Raw genomic sequence first — 19,388 nt, 5'->3', positions numbered from 1 at the left:
GCACTGGGACGTCCCAGGACTGCTCTTCAGAAAAAGGTATCTGTCGACACGCTGGTGACGCCTCTATTTTATAGCCTGGCCACAGGTGCATCTAATGATCTTCACCAGCCGAGGCTATAAATTCAGGTCAATGTTCATTGACGTGTTTCACACAAATTCACAGCTGCTCACAATGCAAGATTGTTCCCCCGTAGCGCTTAGCAAAAGCGCAGCATCTCGTTCCGCTTTTTTCAGGGAACAAGGGTTACACATGTAACCCGAGACGTTTCTCATATACCTTTCACTAAAAAAAATATCACAAACAAATAAGACTAAAAATAGTGGGCTGCATTCAGGCTGATCAGGTGCAGAACAAGCAATAGAACTGAACAAAACCTGTCCTGAAAAAGTAAGTGAAAGTGAATATTTAATTGAATTTGTTTGTCTTGATTATAAGCACATTTTAACATTAAACCTTAACTTTAAAAATTCTACTTTCTATCAATTCATATTATTTCTTGAAATTGTGTATATAATAATGATATGAGCGGTCAATGTTTGAAATGATGTGTACAATTTACAAGTAATAACATTAAGTTTACTTTCGCCTGTATAATTAGTGCTATAATGGTACTGTCACTTTAAGAGTTTAACGTCATTCCCTAAATTGTGCATCCTCGTTTCCTCGCTCCTCCATCCTCGACTCCATGACCTGAAAACTGATCAAAGTCTGCCATCAATTGAAGGCCGTATCAATTATCTAAATACACTGCGAGGAAGTGAGGACTGAGGAAGCTCACGGAGGACAATTGAGCGAGGAAACACGGTCCTATGCGGAAGACTTTTTGGTTGAAGCACCTGACACACCTATAAAAGTATTCTCCCTCTTCTGACACAAAATTTTTAATTCATGTTTTTACTTTTGCAGTTTAAATAAACCATAATTGTCACATACTTAAACAGTGCATCTTGAATTATTAGGTTTTATTACGAAAATATCAATAAATCATTAAAAGTTTCAGCAACATAACAGTAAGAGCTCCAAGGCACTGCAGCTGTGTAGAGACGGCGCTCTGAAGTGACACGTGAGTGAACAGGACATTTTACAAACACATATAGCTTGGATTCCTCTGTCCTTGTTTCCTTTCCTTCCATCCTTTCCACATTTCCTAAGAGGGTGGAATAAAGATACGATGAAAGGAAGCAAGGAAAGGAATGAGGATGCACAATTTCAGAAATGAGAAGCACCAACAGACTGGCACAGGTGTTACGGTTCATTTATTAACGAGAGAGAAGTCTCTTATTTTTAGTACATCAGTGCTAAAAATGTGTATTTCTTTTTACTCTTTTAACTGTTTTCTACTCTTTTAAAGAACAGAAAAGATTTTAAAAGACATACTGTATTATTCAATGAAAGTGGAGTGCTGGGTTTTATCTTTGGAAACACATTAAATGGAAGAAATGATCCGTTTTACTCTCAAGTACTTTTCATCAAGACAAGGCAATGCTTAAATTCAAGCACTGTGAACAGAAGTTTCAAGCACTTCTAAACAGTATAGACAGAAATGCAGTGAAAACAATCGATACAGAGATTATGATGTTTGATGGGTCCAGAGCTGGACAGTTAATCTGGCATACCGGGCATTTTCCCGGTGGGCCGACATTCATTGGTGCCGATCAGGGGCGACATGCCATCGGGGGAACCGAGCAGCTGGCTGCAAAATGGGCCGAGATAAGACTGATTTTAGCTAAAGGCAAGTGAACCTATTATTTCCAATTTCACAGTGAGATCAGTCTGGCCAACTCTACTGTCACATTCTTTGGAAATGTTGTACTTTTTTGAAGAGTAGTTCCTTGCTGGGCCTCTTGGCAAAAGCCCTGGACAAACTTCAGTTACATATTACCAGTCAAATGTCTGGACTATTTCAATATTTTAGAATAATAGTAAAGTCAACAAAACTATGGAATAACTATGAGCTATGGCCTAAAAATGTGAAACAATATCTAGATTCTTATATTTGAGCGCCTTCAAGTAACCACCCTTTGACTAGGTTCTCAGCCAACTTCATGAGGTGCTTCCTCCTGAGAAGCTTTTGGTGAGTAAGTGTCATTTTCAAAGAATGCATCATAACAACCAACAACATTCATAGAATGTGAATTTGTATGAGTCTCCACTTAAATACAGCTTACCATGGCATATCTAAGAACTCACCACAGAACTATAAATGAGCTGAAGCACTGCTGTGGTTGATAGCTGTAGTTTACATGAGACACAAACATCTGTATTTCAGGCCAATCTAGAAAAGTTGCACACATTAAGTTATATGAAGAAAACTTATTATATAGAATAAAGACTCTTGCCTCTATTAATTCAATGAAGTCATCTTCAGTTTATGTCTAGGCAGTCTAAATTATGACATGGGTTTCTGTCCAGCATGCTAGATACGTATGTGAAGGCAGTGTAATTCTGCTCTATATTGAAAGTGTTGTTTTTATGAAGTGCTGGTTGAGATGTTCGAAAAACATCCACTGACAAATATCATATTCAGCCTTTCTAGATATAACTGAGTCACCATGGCAACTGTTAACATGAATTGCAGATACATAATTCTGGATATAAAAGTCACCCTAGTTTAAAATCTCTATGGTCTGCCACTGCACTTCCAGAGTGCTTTTGTATAACAGACTTTACTGGTGTAAGAATTGGGGGGGGTAATTGTCAGTAGTCACTTTAGATATGTGGTCTATCAGAAATCACGGACTGAACATGTAATATATGAGACTGTTTTGTTTTAGGAGCATGTTGAAGATATGTACAAAATATGACTTAGTAACATGATATTTGGTTATAGCTGCAAATAATTGTAGGTAGAATGCATTTAAACATGAATTTTGATTTCCTAAAGAGTCACTTGTGAGTCAGTGTAAGGGTGAAACATGTGGTGCAGTATGTATGATGAGTGACAATAAACAAAGAAATGTATACTGTATTATACAATATAATATAATATATACTCTATTCAGGGTCGTAGAAATGATCTGAAAACTGGAGGGGGAGGGGCACATTCTAACACCCTGTCTACACCAAACGAGTGCAGCACGTCACATCAGAAGTAATAGAACTCATAATCAATGATGCTGTCTACACTAGAAGAGTCTGTTAAGGCTCTTCACATTGTGCCGACTGTAAATGACTGTCCCGTTCCATTTTTGCACTGCACACGCTGTCGCAACTACTGTCAACAACTAAACGGTTTAGAAAGTTTGTGTCGTCTCGTCCAGTGTAGCCTCAAGCGGTTCTGTCACGTCAACGGATGCGCCAGGTGTAGATTGGATGTTCCCATCAGCCTCTCTTCACAATACGACAGTTTTAAAGAATTTATTTGATTTATTATTTAAAGTTTAACGTTTTTAAGAATATGTGATATAATTTGAAAGAAAGCATATCAACTGAACGTTTAAGAAACATCAGCATTTTTATGATAGAACTTTGATAAATAGAAACCATGTATGAATGAAAATGTTTATATTAAACAAAAGAATTATCATATGATTTAATGACTGCTGTCAAACATTTCAAACATTGGTCCAGTCAGCCAGAACGTCTAGGTTACTGTTGTAACCTCCGTTCCCTGATGGAGGGAACAAGACGTTGTCTCAAATGAAGCAACACTAGGGGACTTTCTTGAAGGCCTCGTTTACCTCTGAACTTGAGAAAAGGCTAATGAGAATTTGGCAGAGAGAATTTGCAGATCCCTTCCCCGGACATACGGGTATAAAGGGAGGGAATCATGCATCTGTTCATTCAGGTTTTGCACTGAGGAGCCGAGAATAAGGTTCGGCCATTGCAGTGGCTCGGTTCAGCGTCGTGGCCAGGGAGCCACAACATCTCGTTCCCTCCATCAGGGCACAGAGGTTACAGTAACAGTAACCTAGACGTTCCCCGTCTCTCACTCACTTTGACGTTGTGTCGAATGAAGCGACACTACGGGTCCCTATTCAATCACACCATGCTCTGAACCGTGTACGTGAGCTGCTGACGCAGGTGTGGGCAGGCAGTTGCGTGCCAAAGCAACAGTCTGCGTCAGACTGCACGTACCCTTCCTCAACGCCCCATAAAAATCGGCATAAACTTTTTAGGTTCCTGGCATCCCAGAGGGGGGGAACAAAGCCACGTGCCAAGCATGGGAGCAGGCCACGCCTTTCCTCTTTCTATGTTTCTCGCATAGAGTTAAAGCAGCTGGTGCAATTTTAATGCTATCAAACGCATCGGGGAAGGTGTTCTTTTCCAACGCCTATGTTTTCAGGGGGAAAAGACCCCGTGGAGACCACCACCTGGCATGGCCTGGGTGTGAGGCGACCAGTGGGAAAGCCTCTGTTTGGAGACAGCGTTCCCTTTCCGCTTTCCACCAAAGCTCATAACATCTAAAAACATGCTCTGCGTGTGGTCCACATAGGTACGCAAAGCACATACTCCGAAAAGGCTGGGTCTGCCTTTTCGTTTGCAGGTTCGCTTCACATGCAGGATCGCTACCTGGTCCCTGAAGGAGGTCGTAGAAACCTTGGTCACGTAGCCCGGTTGCGGTCTTAGGATGATATGGGTGTCTGCCAGACCGAACTCCTGGCAAGTGTTGCTGACAGAGAACGCTAGCAGGTCCCCAACCCTCTTGATGGAAGCGAGCATGATCTGGAGGGCCGTCTTCAAGGAGAGGGCTCTGAGCTCGACTGATTCTTGCAGCTCGAAAGGGGGTCTCTGAAGGCCTGAAAGGACCACAGTGGGAACAGGCATGGCCAGGGAGGGTTCAGTCTCCAGGTGCCTCTAAGGAACAGCCTTCCCTCCAGCCTCTCATGCAGGAATGAGAGCACTGGCCCGACTGCGTATCTCTGTGGGTCTTCGGATCGGGAAGAACACCAATTCGCAAACAAGTGCCACTTCAGGGCCAGCTGTGTGCTAGCACGTCTATCCCGAGGGGGGCCTCCGCTAGGGAGTACCAGAGCAGGCAGTGGGATGTCTCTTGGGAAGCAAACAGGTCTACCTGTGCTTAGCCGAACCGCTCCCAAATCAGATGGACTGCCTGGGGGTGAAGCCTCCACTCTCTGCTGAGCGTGCCGTTGCCCATCCGCTGCCGTGTTGAGGTTGCCCGGGATATGAGTGGCGCGCAACGACCTGAGTCGGAGGAGGAGATGGCTGGCATGTTGAGACATGTGACGAGAGTGCACGCCACCTTGGCAATTTATGTACGTTATCGTGGTGGTGCTGTCGGAGCGAATCAAGACGTACTTGCCCCAAAATAGCAGGAGAAACCTCAGCAGGGCAAGAATTTACAGCAACTCTAGGCAGTTGATGTGCCAACCCAGCCAGGTCCCCATCCGACATACGTTAGAATAAGTTTCCATGTTAGAATTTGAGACAGTCACCACAATCCACAATCCACCCAGATCAGACATGCTTCATCAAAAATAGAAATGCTTCAGATAACCTCCGTAAACTTGACAAAACCATAATTGTATCATTAGATGCTGATGATTTTGGGTTTTGGAGAGTCATTTATCCATTGGATTAAAACACTGTACACCTCACCTAGAGCCACAGTAATCACAAACCAGGTCACTTCACCTAGCTTCACACTTCATCAAGGAACTAGACAAAGATGCCCACTCTCACCATCCCTATTTGCGATTTTCATCGAACCACTCGCAGCAGCAATACGATAAAACTATAAAATTAAGGGAAACCAGGATACCAATTCACAACATAAAATTAGTCTTTACGCAGATGATTTATTATTATACTTACAAAACCCACATGTGTCACTACAGGAAACATTCAACATCATTAATAAATTCTCTATTATTTCACACTACTCAATAAATTGGAACAAGTCAATTATACTACCACTATCTGTAGATGCTTGGGATTCTGCAGCCCGCGACTCCTCCTTCCCTCTTCACACTGGTAACATAAAATATTTAGGCATTAACATTTCACATAAGATATCAGATCTCTTCCACCTCAACTACACCCCTCTGTTAAAAAATATAGAAGATTACTTTAAACGATGGACAAAACTACCACTCACTCTTATTGGACGAATCACCTCAGTTTAAATGAAAATATTACCTCAGATTAATTACCTGTTCTCAATGCTTCCCATCACTCCTACTGACAAATGGTTCAAAACATTAGATTCACTAACCACTCAATATTACTGGAAAAATAAAAAAACCTAGAATTTCACTCCCTACATTACAAAATAAGAAATCACAAGGAGGCTTAGAAGCACCAAATAAATTACAATATTTATTCAGTTGGACCCGAAAGCACAACTTCAATAACCCATGGCTAGAACTAGAACAAAATCAATGTACACCCACGTCACTTGCAGATCTTCCCTTCTTACCAGCATCAATCAAGAAATTAAATTAATTCAATCTCCTTAACTCTCACAGCCTGGTGGACAGTTAATAAAATCACTAAGTCATCACTAGTCATCCTGTCAGGCAGACGTCAGGTGGTTAGAATGGGCAGCAACATCTCCTCATCACTGACCCTCAACACTGGAGCCCCACAGGGCTGTGTTCTCAGCCCACTCCTGTATTCCCTGTACACACATGACTGTGTGGCAACACATAGCTCCAATGCCATCATTACGTTTGCTGACGATACGACGGTGGTAGGTCTGATCACTGACAATGATGAAAGAGCCTACAGAGAGGAGGTGCACACTCTGACACGCTGGTGTCAAGAGCACAACCTCTCCCTCAACGTCAGTAAAACCAAGGAGCTTGTGGTGGATTTCAGGAGGAAAGATGGAGAACACAGCCCCATCACCATCAATGGAGCACCGGTAGAGAGAGTCAGCAGTTTCAAGTTCCTCGGTGTCAACATCACTGAAGAACTCACATGGTCCGTCCACACTGAGGCCGTTGTGAAGAAGGCTCACCAGCGCCTCTTCTTCCTGAGATGGCTGAGGAAGTTTGGAATGAACCAACACATCCTCACACGGTTCTACACCAGCACTGTAGAGAGCATCCTGACTGGCTGCATCACTGCCTGGTACGGCAATAGCACCGCTAACAACTGCAAAGCCCTGCAAAGGGTGGTGCGAACTGCCAGAAACATCATCGGAGGTGAGCTTCCCTCCCTCCAGGACATATACACTAGGCGGTGTGTGAAAAAATCTCGGAGGATCATCAGAGACTCCAGCCACCCGAGTCATGGTCTGTTCTCACTGCTACCATCAGGCAGGTGGTATCGCAGCATCAGGACCCGCACCAGCCGACTACATGACAGCTTCTTTCCCCAAGCAATCAGACTGTTGAACACTTGATCTATCACGATCAATAATTAGCACTGCACTTTATTCATCTATAATTTCACACTGGACTGTCAACATATTCTCCTCAATATACTACTTCATATATATATATATATATATATATATATATATATATATATATATATATATATTTCATATACTCCTACTTATTGTATTGTATATTGTGTGTATTGTTTACTGTACATTGTATATAATTATTGTGTTGTGTAAGTATGTGTACATTTGATTTGTAAATTGTGTTGTGTAAATATGTTGTTTATTGTAATTGGTATATGTCTCGTCACTGTCATGACTGCTATGTTGCTCGGAACTGCACACAAGAATTTCACCTACTGTTGCACTTGTGTACATGCTAGTGTGACAATAAAGTGATTTGATTGATTTTGATTTGATTTGACTAGCACCATGTAAATACACCCCAATCTGGCACAATCCGGATTTCAAACTGCATAACGCCCCTGTCTATTTTCTGAAGACTGCTGGGCAGAGTCTTCAATGGTGTCGCCGAGTAAGCCGAACTGGAAGTTGAGAAAGCGGGCTTTGTCGGGGTCCCGCATCTCCACCAGGTTCAGCCACAGATGTCGTTCCTGGATCACGAGTGTGGATGTGAGTGGGGTCCAGACCAATCGGAACCAATCGTTTATCCGTGAGGGGAGGGAAGGAGGGTTTCAGTCCCCGGGAAAGCACCGCTGTGACGCTCTCCGATGCAGCGATGAAATCATACTCCAACTTGCGTGTCTGAGGGAGTAAACAGACTGGCCGTGAAGCAAGCTGCTCTCACCTCGAGGCCGAACAGAAGCAAACCAGCGTGCTGGGGAGCGGGTGGTTCATGGGGATTTACCCGGTGAAACCGAGCCCGCTGTACTCCTCAAATCGCCTTCATCGCCAGCCGGGATGCAGGGGACGGATGAAGTGTCTTTCTTCCGGAGGAAAGAAAGCCACAACCACAACGTTGCCATGGTTATGTTCTCACACTGAGAACATGAACCACTCATAAAACGCTGCCTGTGTGTGATCGCAGCCCAGGCACGCAAGGCAGCTATTATGACCGTCAGAAGCGGAGAGATCTGCCGCATTGAGGAACTACACAAAAGGCGGAAAGATATCTTTAAAAAGACGCATCTTTAAAAAGACATTCAATGCCAATGTGTATATTCTTTTAGAGAAAATATACTCTAAGGAAACGCTGTCGAAGTGCCCAGGGGCAAAGCTGCACTGCCGTTTAGAGAAGGAGAAAGCCGCTAATATGCGCCGTAGATCCAACAGCAAATGCTCTACAGAGGTGAGCGGAACAGTAAGTGATCTCAGCTCACTGATCGCACAACCATGCAAATTCTGTCTGCCAAATTCTCTTTGGCCGTTTTTCAAGTTCAGAGGTAAACGAGGCCTTCAAAAAAGTCCCCTAGTGTCGCTTCATTCGACACAACGTCGAAGCAAGAGACAGACAGGGAACCATAGACTCAAAGCACAAATCAAATTCCTTAATGTCCGTGTTAAATATGATCTTAACTGAACAAGTTTAGAAGCTTGTGTCACTGTTTACACTTTTGGTGACTTGGCCACTGATCTTTTTTCTTTTTTTCTAAAATAGATAGGCCACAAACATCACCACTGCCAATAATCTAAATTCAATATAATAGCCAAACAAAAAACTTGGAAAAGTCAAAGAACAATATATATTGTTTAGAAGCATACTATGGCATATTATTATTGTCACACAAATAAAAAATCCAGAAAGTCTGTTTCCTTCAGTTTTTTGGCTGGTGGTTGTACATGAGACATTATTGGCCATTCAGTATTTCAGCGAAAAAGACTAACAATAAAGAGGTCAGAGATTTAAAACTTGCTGACAGTTACTAAAATGTAAATGTTTTAATCTGTTTAACAACATTAACTTACAATAGTCAAAGATGACTTCTCTGTTTGCGCTCGTCTTATCTCGTGTAGATTGCAGCTCAGTATATGTTGCTGCAGGCAGGCTGTTGAGCTCATTAATATTAATCACGTTGTCTGCATTAAATCAAACTGATTTGCTGCATCAAAACATGGACTGTGTGTGCTAGCAAATGTGACTGCTGCTTTTTAGTTTGTTCTGTCCACTTCGGAAGCAACCAGCTGGCAGAGGCTTCTGCTGGGTCTTAAAGGCTTCGGTTTAGGTGAACAGATGCACTTTTTCCCTTGCACTTCAATTAAGCAAAATAAACAGATTGAAATGTAATTATTATTTCTAGGGGGTACAATTCCTGAATTCTAATTAGATATTATATTCAGCATTTTGCATATGTGAATATCAGGCACAGCCAATGATGTGTGTTTGGGGTGGTAAAATCTGTTTTTTCTGACCAATGGAAGACGGGCAGGGCAGAAGGGGTAGTAGAATAATTTGGGAAACCTGTTGGAAAACAATCGTTATTTTTACGTTTGCTACTTATTGGTACGTTTGAGGGAAAACAAATATGGTGATCTTTTGTGTTCTTTAAAAAACAACTGAAAATATATTTTTAATAAAACTTATTTCAAAGTCAGTATTGTTCTGCATTATATTCAATAGAGAGTTTCCAGTTATTTAGCAAAGGATTCTCTACATTTTAATGATTAATACTTTGATTTATTTGTAGATAGATAGCATCATGACTGTATGTTCATCTTTTCTTTTCAGATTTTCATGTTGGGAGGGATCTGTACACCTCAGCCCTGGCAGGAGTAATCACTGCCACATTTATCTGGTAAGAATGTTTTTTTCTGTCTTCATATACACACATTCTTTAACTCAGTAATGTTTTTGCCCTCAATAACACTCAAATCATCATTCTTTTGCTGTACTGCAGTTAAATATAAAGACCATACTGACTCTGAAGCCCATAACTTACACCTAATCCAGTTAAATGAGGAATTTAATAGGATAATTTGTAGAAAATGTACCACTTAAAGGGATGGTTCACACAAATATAAAAATTATCTCATTATTCACTTACCCTGATGCATCCTCTTCAGCAGAACACAAATGAAGATTTTTAGAAAGTTACATTTAGGCAGCATAAAAGCGACTCCAGTTGATCAATGAATGTCTTCTGAAGTGAATTGATTGGTTTTTTTAAGAAACAAGTCAATAATTAAAATACTTTTAAATTTAAATTGGCGCTTCCGTCCAGGGCTCTGATGCGGTTTGAAATGGCCGAACTCTCACATGACATTCATTCTTCTGTTGTAAATAAGTGCCACTTCCGAATTCTTATGTGAACTCGCCGACACGCTTGTGTCACGCGACAACTACGTGATGCGTCAACTGCTGGCAGGAAGCGCTTTTTAAAAGTTAAAAACCTTTGGTGGTTCAGACGTGTGAACGGCGTACTCTGCGCACTTTACTGGTTTTAATACTTTTTGTGTCATAAACTGGTGAGATTCGATACACCCTGATTCTTAACTGTTCTAGGAAGACAATATGTCAAAAAATTCAAAATCCTCAGGCTCTGGAGACATTAAAAAACACTTACGTGCTCAAGCTGAAGCCTCCGAGCAGCAGGCCGCAAGCCCGGGAATCAATTTGTCCGGTGATGAAGGTCGTTGCTGACTTCGAGGAGTTTGCTGTAATATGTCAATGGATCACTGCCATGGAGATGAAATTGACTGAGATGGTTACAAGACCCACTATTGTAATGTTGAGGGTGTTGAGAAACGGATCGATTATCTGGAGTCATCGGAGAGGGAAGTAGCTGCTAATCTGCTAGCGACCAAGGCGGATTTGGAGCGCGTCTGGGAAAAGTTGGAAGATATGGAGAATCGTAACCGGTGGAATAATGTCCAAATTGTTGGAATCCTTATTACCTTAGCTAGTAGATCATGAGCTCATGCATGTTAGCAAGACACAAGTTAACTATATTTGACTTTTGGCTAATTAGCTATAAAGTCGAGGCACTGGTAGCTTAGTCTTTTGTTCATCGCCACTCACCTCCACAAAGGCCAAGAAAAACACAACTGGGATAGGTGCTGGGAGGGCCTGCTACCTGCCTGTCTGTGTGTCTGATCAATGCGCACGTTTTTCTATTTGTTTGGTTCGGGGAAAATTTGGGGTTTGATTGTAGCACTAATGTGTGAATTTGGTTTATTTTTAGATGTCAAAATGTCATGTTAATATGAGTTGATTGTCTCTCTCCACATGGAATGTGAATGGGTTTGGGGCACCCCATAAAAAGAAGGAAGTTTATTTCTCTTCTTAAATGTAAGAAAGATGATAGAATGTTTCTTCAAGAAACACATCTTTCCCAGCAAGAAGCTGGAAAATTTGGGAATATAGGGGGTGGACATGTTTTCTTTAGTGCTGGCTCAAGTAAGAGCATGGGAGTCATTACATTAAGCAAGCATCTACAATTCAAATGTCTCAAACATAAATTAGGAAGAGTCATTTTTGTTTTAGCAGAAATTCAGGGGCAAAGTTTTATATTAGCTAATATTTATGCACCTAATGCTGATGATCAGGGCTACACTGGCAGCCTGACACCCCTTATGATATAAGATTAGGAGGAGACTTTAATCTATTGATGGACTCAATCCTTGATAATAGTGAAGCAAAAGTGTGCAAGCCCCCTAGAGCAACAATGACACCTCACAGGATGTTTAACAATCTTGGTGTTACGGATATTTGGAGACTTTTGAACCCATCTGGTTGGGACTACAAATTCTTTTCATCAGTCCATAAGATTTATTCTAGAATAGATTTTTTTATATATAAATCGAAGTTTATATAAAACTGCACTTAAGGCAGTTCTTATGGGTCAGATCATATAGTATGCCTCATTCACCAAAAAATGCAAAGCACGAGAACTCGTGGATTTGGAAGGAAATATTAAAAGTGCAGAGGCAGAGCTGAAGCACCGAATGTCATCTGATGGTCTCAGAGAATTGACCCGATTGAAATACAGATATAATACTATTTTGTCACGGAAGGTGGAGTTTTGGCTATTCAGGGCAAGACAGTCATATTTTGAAGCAGGAAAACTTTTGTCTAGATATATGAAGCAGAGAGGGTCTTTCTCTACCATTTACCTCGGCCATTAATATTAAAAATGCTTCTATCTTGATCTCTATAGCTCTACATCCTCGTCTACTGATGAAGATATGAAATTCGATTTTTGTTTTGTTTTATTCTGAGATAATCTTGGAGGAGCTTGGCGAGGTAATTAAGGGCCAGTCTCTAATGATGTCTTAAACTTATCTGTATGCCCCAAAATGACGGCGTATTTTATGTTGTTTCCGCTGTAATGACGAATGAATTATACCCCATTATCTCGCATTTGCACTCGGTATGGACTAAAGTGTCCAGAATGTTTAATTCGGACATTTATTTAAATGTTGCCTCAATCATATGGCTGAACCCTAAATTATGTATTAATAAGTCTCCTTTCTGCTGGTCAGAGTGGATTGTGATGGAGGTTACTACACTCGGTGACCTATATGAGAGTGGAGTGTTGAGATACTTGGGATTCTCAGTTCTCAGTTCTGTAGGTATTTACAGCCGCGCCACCTGTTCTGTACTTGGGAGAAGCATACACCCCCCTAAAGTGGCAGATACCCTGGGAGAAGTGATTACTGCTTTTGGACATGGTCATGAGTCATTAGTGTATTACTCCCTGCTAATTCAGAGTCTGGGCGACGGAACTTAAACTTCTCTCAAGAGATGATGGGTGTTAGATTTAAACTTGGTATTGGAGGAGGGATTGTGGGATAGGATTCTAAAAAAAACTAAGTATGCATCAAGAGATGCAAGGGTACACCTTATGCAATTTAGGATTTTACATAGATTCTATTGGACCCCCTCTAGATTGTATTGGCTTGGTTTTAAAGACATACCCACCTGCTGGCAATGCCAATCAGAAGATTGAGACACAACCCATGTTTTTTGGTGGTGTAATTTTGGTTGAAGTTTCAGAGTTTTATATGTGACGTTTTGGGCACTCAAATTTCATTTTGCCCCAGACTCTGTATTTTGGGCGATGGGGCGGTCGGGGGATAAACACATAAAATTGGCTTCTGTCCAATATTATAATTGGCAGGCAGATTATTTTTATGGGATGTAGTGCCTTCATTTTCTGAGTGGTTTGCGGAGATGGGAAGAGTGGAAGGTTTCAAGGAGGTGTCAAGCAGAAGACTGGGGTTTTGGGATTTGTTGGATAGGAAATGGGACATTTATTTAGTGTTTTTGGGGGACTCTCGGGGAGGGGCTGTGGAGAGAAGTTTCATTTTAATTACAGTATATATGATTATTATATTTTCTTTTATGTGTGTGTGTCTGTGTATTCTTATTTGTGACAGCAGGGGTGTTTGTTGGGGTCAGGGTGGGGTTAGTGTGGGTTAAATATTAAATGTTGATTCAATGTATAGATGTTGCTTTTTCTTGTTTGTTTGTATTTTTATATGTCTATGAATCAGTAAAAAAATGTAATTGAATTTTTAAAAAAAATAAAATATGTAAATAGCAATGGTTTTGAAAAAAAGTTAGAAACTTTTTAATTATCAATATATTTTTACACTAACCCGTCGATTCACTTCAGAAGTCATTCATTGATCGACTGGAGTCACATGGATTACTTTTATGCTGCCTAAAAGACTTTTGGACCGTCAAAGTTCTGGCACCCATATCTCTTGCATATAACCTAACAGAGCTCTATCTTCTTCTAAATATCTTCATTTGTGTTCTGCTGAAGAAAGACAGTCATACACATCTGGGATGGCATCAGGGTAAGTGAATAATGAGAGAATTTTCATTTTGGGGTGGACTATTCCTTTAAGCTCTGCTGCATATTTTGATTGCTGCTTGCAATTTTTCACATGCAAGTTTATAAGGTAAAGACATTTTCAGTAATTAATTGCCTCAGTAATATTGTATAGTTTTATAATGTCTATAAATTAAACTATGTTTGCTCAATATCCCTATAAATAGTGTTAGTTCATTACAGTAGATAGCAGCAAGAACTAGGATTTTTTTTTCTCTTTATCACCTTCCATCACAATGTACAGATGTGAAATCCAGGTGGCGCTCTGACACAGCTTAGTGCCTGCTATGTGCTCATCCATAGATATTCAGTCTGTTCTGTGATCCCTCTTCACCTTCCCCATTGTTTTGTCGAGTATCTAGGCCTCTGAGTGGACTAGAAGCGCAATGTTTGTGCTGTTGAAAAGCTATTCTCATCCGGGCCACCAGAGGCCCTTAGTGAACTGGTTGTGATAAATTTACCTCTTTCTATTGAACTAACTATTTCCACCTGTTCCTTTTTTCAGTTGTTTTATTTATATGTTGCCCTTTGTGTGCCTCTTTGCGTAGTACTCCAGTCTTGCTTGTTTGTGTTTTCATGAAAAGTAAGCATTGCTGTGTTTGCTTTTTGATGGTTTTGTTTTGTTTTTTTCTGTGCTGGGCCCTGTTTGGATTTATTAATTTTTTTCTGGACTGTGGTTGGACTATGAATATTTTTGACCAGTAAATAAACTAAGAGACCTGACCTGCAATTTGCTTAAGTTTGTGTTCTCTGCACTTTGTTTCACAACAAGTTCACGGAGTGGTTTAGTGGTAGTGTGTTGCAATCTCACACCAGGGACCTGGTTCTAGTCCCAGTCATGACATCACCTTTGTGATTGTATAATATTTCATCATGGGTAGAACATATTTTACAGGTGATTTATCATGCTTTTTGTACTGGACTGCATGTTTTGTTCTCAACATAACATTGGATTATTTACCCAAGCAAGCTGACAGACAAGTGGTAAAGTGCTCATTTTGAAGAAGTCTCTCTCTCTCTCTCTTATATATATACAACAGTGGCCAAAAGTATTGGCAGTGACAAAGATTGTGTTTTGCAAAGTTTGCTGCTTCATTATTTGTAGATTATTTTTTTCACATGTTTCTATGGTATACTGGAAAACAATGATAAGTATTTCATAAGTTTGAAAGGCTTTTCTTGGCATTCAATATATGAAGTCAATATTTACAGTGTTGACCCTTGTCCTTCATAACCTCTGAAATTCACTCTGACGTGCTGGATATCAGCTTCTGGGCCAACTCTTGACTGATGTTGATCCATTCTTGTCTTACTAGTGCTCGAAGTTGATCACAATTTGTGGGCTTCTGCTTGTCCACTCACCTTTTGAGGATTGACCACAGGTTCTCTATGGGATTAAGATGCGGGGAGTTGCCTGGCCACGGATCCAAAATTTCAATGTAACGATCTCCGACCCACTTCATTATCTCTCTTGCCTTGTGACATGGTGCTCCATCATGCTGAAAAATGCACGGATCATCACCAAATTGCTCCTGGATAGTTGCTCTTGTAGGACATTTGATACCATTCTTTATTCATGGCAGTGTTTTTGGGCAGAATTGTGAGAGAGCCCACTCCCTTGGATGAAAAGCAACCCCACACATGGATGGTCTCAGGATGCTTCACTGTTGGCACAACACAGGACTCATGGGAGCTTTCACCTTTTCTTCTCTGGACTATCGATTTTCCAGATGTCTGTCCTTGATGTTTTTCTTGGAGAGAAGTGGCTTCTTTGCTGCCCTTCTTGACACCAGGCCATTGTCCAAAAGTCTTCGCCTCGCTGTGCGTGCAGATGCACTCACACCAACCTGCTGTCAATATTGAGCAAGCTCTGCACTGGTGGTGACATGATTCCGTCGCTGTCTCCTCAGAAGACGGTCCTGGCACTTGCTGGACACTCTGGGACGTCCTGAAGCCTTCTTCACTGCAGTTGAACCTCTCTGCTTGAAGTTCTTGATGATCGATTAAATGGTTCTTTCTGGTTCAATATTCTTTGCAGCAATTTCCTTGCATGTGAGGCCATTTTGATGCAAAGCGATTATGGCTGCATGTCTTTCTTTATAGGTAACCATTGCTAACAATAACACAATGATTGGAGGCACTTCTTCCCTCCTTTTATAGCAAACAGTCTGCTCTTATAATCCAATCAGAATGATAGAGTGATTTCACCTGACTAGTACTCGTTCACACTTTCCCAGGTGCTGTTGATATGATTAGTGAAATTATGTTAGCTGGTCATTTTGTGCCAGGACCAAAAAACTGTGAAATATGGGTTTTTGTGATAAAGTTTTTTGCAATTATTTAAAATGCATCTGATCACTCTGCACAATAATCTAGAAACAATGTGAATCAACATCACAACAATTGAAGCAGAAAACTTGGCGAAACAAAATGTAAGTCACTGCCAATACTTTTGGCCATAGCTGTGTGTATAAATATATATATATACAGTGGGTACGGAAAGTATTCAGACCCCCTTAAATTTTTCACGCTTTGTTATATTGCAGCCATTTGCTAAAATCATTTAAGTTCATTTTTTTCCTCATTATTGTACACACAGCACCCCATATTGACAGAAAAACACAGAATTGTTGACATTTTTGCACATTTATTAAAAAGAAAAACTGAAATATCACATGGTCCTAAGTATTCAGACCCTTTGTTCAGTATTTAGTAGAAGCACCCTTTTGATCTAATACAGCCATGAGTCTTTTTGGGAAAGATGCAACAAGTTTTTCACATCTGGATTTGGGTATCCTCTGCCATTCCTCCTTGCAGATCCTCTCCAGTTCTGTCAGGTTGGATGGTAAACGTTGGTGGACAGCCATTTTCAGGTCTCTCCAGAGATGCTCAATTGGGTTTAAGTCAGGGCTCTGGCTGGGCCATTCAAGAACAGTCACGGAGTTGTTGTGAAGCCACTCCTTCATTATTTTAGCGGTGTGCTTAGGTTCATTGTCTTGTTGGAAGGTGAACCTTCGGCCCAGTCTGAGGTCCAGAGCACTCTGGAGAAGGTTTTCATCCAGGATATCCCTGTACTTGGCTGCATTCATCTTTCCCTCGATTGCAACCAGTCGTCCTGTCCCTGCAGCTGAAAAACACCCCCACAGCATGATGCTGCCACCACCATGCTTCACTGTTGAGACTGTATTGGACAGGTGATGAGCAGTGCCTGGTTTTCTCCACACATACCGCTTAGAATTAAGGCCAAAAAGTTCTATCTTGGATTCATCAGACCAGAGAATCTTATTTATCACCATCTTGGAGTCCTTCAGGTGTTTTTTAGCAAACTCCATGCAGGCTTTCATTTGTCTTGCACTGAGGAGAGGCTTCCGTCGGGCCACTCTGCCATAAAGCCCCGACTGGTGGATGGCTGCAGTGATGGTTGACTTACTTTCTCCCATCTCCCAACTGCATCTCTGGAGCTCAGCCACAGTGATCTTTGGGTTCTTCTTTACCTCTCTCACCAAGGCTCTTCTCCCCCGATAGCTCAGTTTGGCCGGACGACCAGCTCTAGGAAGGGTTCTGGTCGTCCCAAACGTCTTCCATTTAAGGATTATGGAGGCCACTGTGCTCTTATGAACCTTAAGGGCAGCAGACATTTTTATGTAACCTTGGCCAGATCTGTGCCTTGCCACAATTCTGTCTCTGAGCTCTTCAGGCAGTTCCTTTGACCTCATGATTCTCATTTGCTCTGACATGCACTGTGAGCTGTAAGGTCTTATATAGACAGGTGTGTGGCTTTCCTAATCAAGTCCAATCAGTATAATCAAACACAGCTGGACTCAATTGAAGGTGTAGAACCATCTCAAGGATGATCAGAAGAAATGGACAGCACCTGAGTTAAATATATGAGTGTCACAGCAAAGGGTCTGAATACTTAGGACCATGTGATATTTCAGTTTTTCTTTTTTAATAAATGTGCAAAAATGTCAACAATTCTGTGTTCCCTTTACAAAAAGCTTCACTTTGATGCTGCGCTGCTAAGCGCTACGGGGACCAACTCTAGCTGTGAACCGAGCTGAAATAGTGTGTGTAACACGTCAATGAACATTGACTGGAATTTATAGCCTCGGCTGATGTAATCATTAGATGCACCTGTGGCCAGGCTATAAATGGATACGTCACCAGGTGTCGTCAGAAACTCTTTTTTTCAGAGCGATTCTGTTTCTGTGTGTTTCACAAACCCTGTCAAAACTTTCTTTCCTCTGTTAGAAGTTAGAATCAGTTAGGCAGTGTGCAGTGAACATTGTTCTCTTTTCTCTTCTGTTTAGAAAATATTATATATATATATATATATTTCTAAAAAGAAAGCCGCAAACGGTGTGTTCCCCTCTTCTCGCTCTATAGCTGAAGACGACACACATCAGTTTTTGCTGTTTGTTTGGGGGTAAGAGCACGCTGCTCTCGCGTTGCAGCAGGGCGGGTGCGAGCACTGCGATTTGCTTTAACAGGCAGAGTGCGTCGTGCTCGCCTCGCTTGCTTCCGGGAGTCAGCACTCATGAAAAAAAAAAAGATCGTTCGTGGGGCCCGTTCGTGAGACGGGTTGTTCCCTTTCTCTCACTTTCTCCCCAAACCCAGCTGGTCCTTCGCATGATCTCGAAGCGCGTTCCGACGCTTCTTCGGATCATGAGGTGGATCGCGATTCTCTTCCCACCTCCGAGCTTTCCGTCCATGATAGAAAATCTACGGAGGAATTGCTCGATGTTGTTACTCGTGCGGTTGCCAGATTGGACTGGCCACACGAAAAAGAGACCCCCAAACGCTCCAAATTAGGGGATAGATTTTATCTTCCAGTCGAAGAAAGGGAACGCCCCATGGGTCCCTTCGCCTCATGGGTCTCTTTTATTTATTTATTTTTTTTAAATAAATAAATAAATATATATATATATATATATTTTCTTCCCGTGTTCACATACCCTCGACGTCATTATATTCGACTATCGTGTGTGCTGAGGCACGGGGTATTCAGTGATGCCGCCGGTCGAAGAGACGCTAGCGGGCTATCTCTCGCCGGGCTCGGCATCGTCACTTAAGAAGCCCTCTCTCCCCTTAAAGCCTTGTAGGACAACCTCCACTTTAGTGGGAAGGGCTTATCAAGCAACAGGTCAGGCTGGTGCTGCTCTGCACACTATGCTGTTTTACAGGCGTACCAGGCTGACCTCCTGGACGACCTGAGTGTGGGTTCTGTGCTTGACGAGCAAGCCTCAGACCCGCCTCGGTCCTGACTGAAGGGAGGCTCAAAAGCAAAGCGTGGCGAGTC

At 41.7% G+C, this 19,388-nt stretch overlaps 1 protein-coding gene across 4 annotated transcripts in view; it reads left to right on the top strand.

Moving 5' to 3' along the window:
* The window catches only part of thrb (thyroid hormone receptor beta), a 158,656-nt gene that overhangs the window by 82,222 nt on the left and 57,046 nt on the right, over positions 1–19,388 (top strand). For 3 of the 4 annotated variants that reach the window (XM_052135354.1, XM_052135350.1, XM_052135351.1), the window contains exon 2: positions 9,979–10,045. The gene's annotated coding sequence lies outside the window, so the exon portion shown is untranslated. Of the gene's footprint in view, positions 1–9,978; positions 10,046–16,040; positions 16,193–19,388 lie in introns of those variants that run through there. The other variant, XM_052135352.1, reaches the window with a different exon arrangement.

Source organism: Xyrauchen texanus, chromosome 10, assembly GCF_025860055.1.
Source record: "Xyrauchen texanus isolate HMW12.3.18 chromosome 10, RBS_HiC_50CHRs, whole genome shotgun sequence".
Classification (NCBI taxonomy): domain Eukaryota; kingdom Metazoa; phylum Chordata; class Actinopteri; order Cypriniformes; family Catostomidae; genus Xyrauchen; species Xyrauchen texanus.
The sequence above is the reverse complement of the archived record's forward strand: the minus strand, read 5'-3'. Positions and strand labels throughout refer to the sequence as shown.